General features: G+C 39.5%; 1 non-coding gene across 1 annotated transcript; it reads left to right on the top strand.

Moving 5' to 3' along the window:
* The first annotated feature begins 1,959 nt into the window (after nucleotides 1-1,959).
* LOC136721211 (U5 spliceosomal RNA) lies at nucleotides 1,960-2,074 on the top strand. Its single transcript, XR_010805842.1, has one exon. It is a non-coding gene; the product is annotated as a U5 spliceosomal RNA (small nuclear RNA).
* The last annotated feature ends 4,267 nt before the right edge of the window (nucleotides 2,075-6,341 follow it).

Below are 6,341 nucleotides of genomic sequence, written 5' to 3'. Positions count from 1 at the left end.
TGACAGAGTACATCTCATACACACAGGCCAGACAGCAAGGATTTCTTTTTGAAATTCAATTACAAATGCTGCATGAATTCATCAATACGATTAGAGCTCCTGAAAACTCACTTTACAGCATCTCATTAGCAGTGAAAAGAAACCAAGAAAGTTGGGACAGTCGACTGTTTACCACTATGTAACATCACCTTTTCTTTTAATAACACTTATTAAGCACTTGGGCACTGAAGACACCACTTGGTTAAGTTTAGCAAGCGGGATTTTCCCCCATTCATCCATTATGCATTTCCTCAGCTGCGCAACTGCACAGGGCCTTCGTTGTCTTAATTTGCACTTCATAGTGCGCCACACATTCTCAATTCGGAGACAGGTCAGGACTGCAGGCAGGCCATGCTAGCACCCGCACTCTCTGCCTACGCAACCATGCGCTTGAAATCTGGGCAGAATGTGGTTTGGCGTTATCCTGCTGAAAAATGCAGGGACGTCCCTGGAAAAGATGATGTCTGGATGGCAGCATATGTTGCTCCAAAATGTGTACATCTCTTTCTGCAAAAATGGTGCCCTCACAGATGTGCGAGTTACATGACAGACAGACACTCATACACACTGTCACACCCACACACACACACACACACTTTCACAGACAGACACACGCACACACACACACACACACACACACACACACACACACTTTCACAGACAGACACACACACACACACACACACACACACACACACACACACACACTTTCACACAGAGACAGACACACACACACTTACATACATACATACATACATACATACAGTGAGGGAAAAAAGTATTTGATCCCCTGCTGATTTTGTACATTTGCCCACTGACAAAGAAATGATCAGTCTATAATTTTAATGGTAGGTGTATTTTAGCAGTGAGAGACAGAATAACAACAAGAAAATCCAGAAAAACGCATTTCAAAAAAGTTATAAATTGATTTGCATGTTAATGAGGGAAATAAGTATTTGATCCCCTATCAATCAGCAAGATTTCTGGCTCCCAGGTGTCTTTCATACAGGTAACGAGCTGAGATTAGGAGCACTCTCTTAAAGGGAGTGCTCCTAATCTCAGCTCGTTACCTGTATAAAAGACACCTGTCCACAGAAGCAATCAATCAATCAGATTCCAAACTCTCCACCATGGCCAAGACCAAAGAGCTGTCCAAGGATGTCAGGGACAAGATTGTAGACCTACACAAGGCTGGAATGGGCTACAAGACCATCACCAAGCAGCTTGGTGAGAAGGTGACAACAGTTGGTGCGATTATTCGCAAATGGAAGAAACACAAAATAACTGTCAGTCTCCCTCAGTCTGGGGCTCCATGCAAGATCTCACCTCGTGGAGTTTCAATGATCATGAGAACGGTGAGGAATCAGCCCAGAACTACATGGGAGGATCTTGTTAATGATCTCAAGGCAAACGTACAAAAACAGCAGGGGATCAAATACTTTTTTCCCCCACTGTACATACATATATATGGAAAAGAAACATTACAAGTATAAATCACAATAAGATGTAATAAAGTACAGATAAACAAAATGTAATAAAATGTGATCTTTTTGCAAATGCAGGGACGTCACTGGAAAAGATGATGTCTGGATGGCAGCATATGTTGCTCCAAAATGTGTACATCTCTTCTGCAAAAATGGTGCCCTCACAGATGTGCGAGTTACATGACAGACAGACAGACAGACACTCACACCCACACACACACACTTTCACAGACAGACAGACATACACACACACACACACACTCACTTTCACACAGAGACAGGCACACACACACACACATACATACATACATACATATGGAAAAGAAACAATACATTTATAAATCACAATAAGATGTAATAAAGTACAGAAAAACTAAATGTAAGAAAATGTGATCTTTAATACACACAAATATGTATGGCTGGTCGGATGCGTCTTGGACTCGGGTTCCTCTTCATTACGTATAACGCTTTTGCCTTTTGCTAAAGCTTTCCGTGGAGGGGATCGTGGGTGAGTTTGTACCATTTTTGGGAGGATCTGCCTTGTTGGGGCGGAGCTGTGATCCAGGTGAACAGCAGATCGGGCATAGGTGGGCATGTGGGCAGAGGAGTAGGAAGGCCGGTCAAGCAAATAAGCTTGCTAAGGTACGCAGCAGCAGCAAGCAGCCCCCCCATCCAGCCAGCCAGCCAGTCTGGCTGGCAGTGACTGAGTGGTTGACAGACGGCAAGCAACGGAATGTACGTGCTCTGTGATGTCATAGCAGTCAGCTGAGAGAGGCTCGTGATGTCATCGCTGAGCTGGCTGGCTGGCTGGCTGGCTGGCTCTGTGTGTGTGTGTGTGTGTGTGTGTGTCTATGTCTGTCTGTTTTTCTGTTTGTCAGTCTGTCTGTCTGTCTCTCTCTCTCTCCCTCTCAATTCTATTCATTTGTATTGTCAAAGCAATTGGACATACATACATACATACATACATATATATATATATATATATATATATATATATATATATATATATATATGTAGCGTAAGGTACACTTTTAAATTTCAATTAAAGAAGTGAATTCATAGTATCACCTTATCACGAATCCTGGAGTCTTGTAGAACTCAATTTCTGTAATAATTGGACGCAGACACCAATTCCAAAGATATAAATTGTCAAATTTATTTAAAAACAAAGACTAAATGTAGCACTACACTAATTATACAAAAGGGAAAAACTAATTAAAATTCAACTCTAGATCAACAAATCAAAGACAAATCACTTCCGTGACCAAATCAAAGACCATGGGATCCCATAGGATAACACACAAATCGTTAAACAAAAAAGGTTATAAACACATTGACTACAATACCGGTTAGTAATTCTAGGAATCACTAAGAAACAGTTGAAAGTGCTAAATTGCAGTTTCAGAAGATGAAAAAAAACTGTAACTGATGGGATATGTAGTACTTTATACTCGAGTGGTCTATGCGATTACACCCTGTTGGTGTTATTAAGAACGCCAAGTACCAGAATGCAGAGCGGGACTGTTTTTTGTGCCGTGACTTGTCGGGGGAAAAAGGCGCAGAAAAAACGGACGAGAAGGTGAAGGTAGTATGGCGGTGATGCACGCGTTGGTGAAGTGGGAAAGCGGGGTCGACAAAGACTCTTACAGCGTGATTCCCACTGCTTGCTTTCGCAATTTTGATTTATTCAGCATTGCTGATGATGACGAAGAGACGACTCGAAACTTCAGAGCAGAGTGGAGAGACACGAACAAACCTCCAAAAGGTGGATGGCCTGTCCATGAAGCGCAGATCATTATGACTGGTAACAATGTTTATTTAAAAAAAAAAAACATTAAAGTCTTTACATGCTATTTGATATATACAATCACAGTATATTTGAAATGAATGTTTAAGTTATTAATGTGTTGTACTTCTAACATACTCTTATAACATGGTAGATGGTGGTGAGGGCGCTAAAACTCGTCATACTTGACTGGCATTTGTAAGAACGATTTATTGTGTGTTGTGCTTTACAATAAAATCCCCCAAATCACAAAATAAATTAAACCAGATATAATTTAACTTCAGTTTTGATTCAGTGTTGGCTGTTCATCTTAATTTGTATGGTCAAAGCACAGTATTTTTATGACAAATAAATATAATCCCCAAATATCTGTGGACATAATGCAGGGTTTTATTTATTTTATTTTTATTTTAGGAAAAGAAGGCGAACTAAGAAGAAAACTTAATGACCTAACAAAAATGCCCTGTCCTAAAATGAAGAGAGTACCTAAACCAAACAAAAAACTTCAAATTTCAGATGATAGTGACCTTGATGAACCACAGTTACCGGTGAGATAATTACTGCAAATATTAAATAAATGTATTGCAGGATTGTTTTTTTTTAATCATATTCATATATATATATATATTCATTTTAAACTCTTTTCCTCTCTGAATACAGCACAAAATAAGAAAGAAAACCGATGGAGCTTCAAGAATTAGATCCCGTCATATTCTACAGACATTTAAAGAGTCCAGTGAAGTTGAGCTACAGCAAAAAGTTAAGCAGCTCGAAAAGGAAAACACAAGACTTAAAAATGAAAACCAATGTCTTCGAAACCGTATGGTTGATGGTAAGTTTTTTTATTTATAGCAAATAATTCCTTACCTTGATAAATGTTATTCTTCAGTAATTTAGATTCCAGAGTAATGTATTATAGTTGATCATACTGAAGTAATCTAGAACCACAATACAGACTCTTAATGTGCACTGTCTAATAGTTTAATAATACTGATTATTAAATAAAGTTTTTCAACATAACTTCATAATCCTACATTAATGACTATATGCATTACATTAGACCTGGTAATTCTTGTATTTTATCTCTTTTATTTTTTTCGTAGCTAATGTTAATGACCCACAAAAAGGTCAGTTTGCCAATAACATAGAGCAAGTCTCTCAAGTATAATTGCAGGCATTGATGGTTTTGTTTTCACTTTGTATTAAATATATTACTAGAAATGATTATCATTTAATACTAAGGTTTTTTTCTCCAGAGATTCCAGACCTTTTGGACAATCTGAAAAAAATTGTAACAAAAGCCACATTGATCAGCAATGAAGACAAAAGTGTGTCACCATCAAGTGGTTCTGACAGCCCCACAGCAAATTGTTCTGAATCTGACAAAGAATCACCAAAACAGGTATAACACTCTTGGTCTACAATATTACAAAGACAAGGTAAAAATATATATATTGAAAACAAATATTGGTTGTAAACAATCTAATGATGCTACATTATCAGTTATATTCATAGTTATAGTTGATAATAAGAATGTAATTGAATTATGGGTGTCACAGATTCACTGACTTTATTATGTCTGTAAATTAATAAACTTAGAATTGAGACATACTGTGGTCTTTAATAACACATTTCTGTAACAAAATCACAGCCTTACTGATAATGTATTCCACTTAACATAATATAAGAATAGTTTGGGGATAAACTTGTTTTTTATTTACCATTGTCTTTTAGGTGGAAATATTCCCAGGCACTGGAGTTTACATTGACAAACTGTCCTGGATCCTTGCAGAGAGGTGCAGCACGAATACGTCATATGCAAGAACCCTGACGGTTGCTGTCTTTGACTTTCCAACATTACTAAAGAGCAATCTTCGTGGTGGTGGCAGCAAGAGAGATCCAACTTCGGAGACATTAAGATCCTCATTGATGTTATTGAGGATCATATACAGCTGCCTTCGGAAGGACACGACGTGTTTCAGTTGCGGGGCTTTGCAGCCCAGCGGGACCCTCTTAATGCCGGACATCAGCTGCCCGAGCCGGTGCGGATGAACGGAGGGACGTTAGACAGCGTTACCTTCCGGGCAGGAGCAGCGAGCGGCAACACCGGGGTGAAAGTGTCGTCTAACACTGTGCCATTAGCCACTAGCTGATTGAGCAGATCAGTGGTTTTTAAGAAGATAACAATGGCAGCAGACTTGATATTTTCACACCCTGCTACCTCCCCAACCGCTAACACACACTGCTCTAGGGGGCAGAACTGCACCGGAGCGATCTTGACTCCATGGCGTCGGGTCAGTTTTTCAAAAGACGCATTCAGGGGGTCCGACCCCCCGACCCGGGAAGAACTACCGGTACTCCCCCCTCCCCTCCCCTGTTCCCCCACAATAAGAAAAGCACTGAAAACAGAAGACAAAATAAACAAACTGAAAAAAGTAAAGCAACAAAAAAACGCAGCCAAAGGACAGAGCTCTCAGCAGCACTCCCGCTCACTGCAGACCCCTCCCACACACTCCCAGCTGAGAGAGAGAGAGAGAGAGAGAGAGAGAGAGAGAGTTAGTGTCTGTCTGTCTCTCTCTCTCTGTAGATGCATCATAGGGAACATATGTAACAATCTCTCTTTTTGTTTACCAAAAATGAGAATGAACGTATTTCAAGTGGGTGTTGCCTTGGTTGGAAACGTTTTAAGATTATTTATGAAGTGTAAAGTGGATTTGTCTCAGTTCTCCGTAGTTTTCAATGTATGTGCCATTCAGTAGCGTTCATGTTACAGATGTGCCCTATGCAGTGGTAGGGTCAATAAAATGTCAGTAAAACTTTATTTTAGCAATTATGGAGGGGAAGAACTGCAAATAGAGGGTCCCCACTAATTATCTAACTTACCAACAACGTTTAAAATTAGGTCTTGCGAAGCTGCCAAATAATGCTGTATAATCGTATGTGTCTTCATACACCGGCTGCTATAGTCTGATAGCTTTGATTATATATACATATTTTCTCGTGAACCACAAATGCTATTTGCTTGATTTTTA

This window comes from Amia ocellicauda, unplaced genomic scaffold, assembly GCF_036373705.1.
Source record: "Amia ocellicauda isolate fAmiCal2 unplaced genomic scaffold, fAmiCal2.hap1 HAP1_SCAFFOLD_111, whole genome shotgun sequence".
NCBI classification, from domain to species: Eukaryota; Metazoa; Chordata; class Actinopteri; order Amiiformes; family Amiidae; genus Amia; species Amia ocellicauda.
Note: the sequence above shows the minus strand (reverse complement) of the source record. Positions and strands in the feature narration are given on the sequence as shown.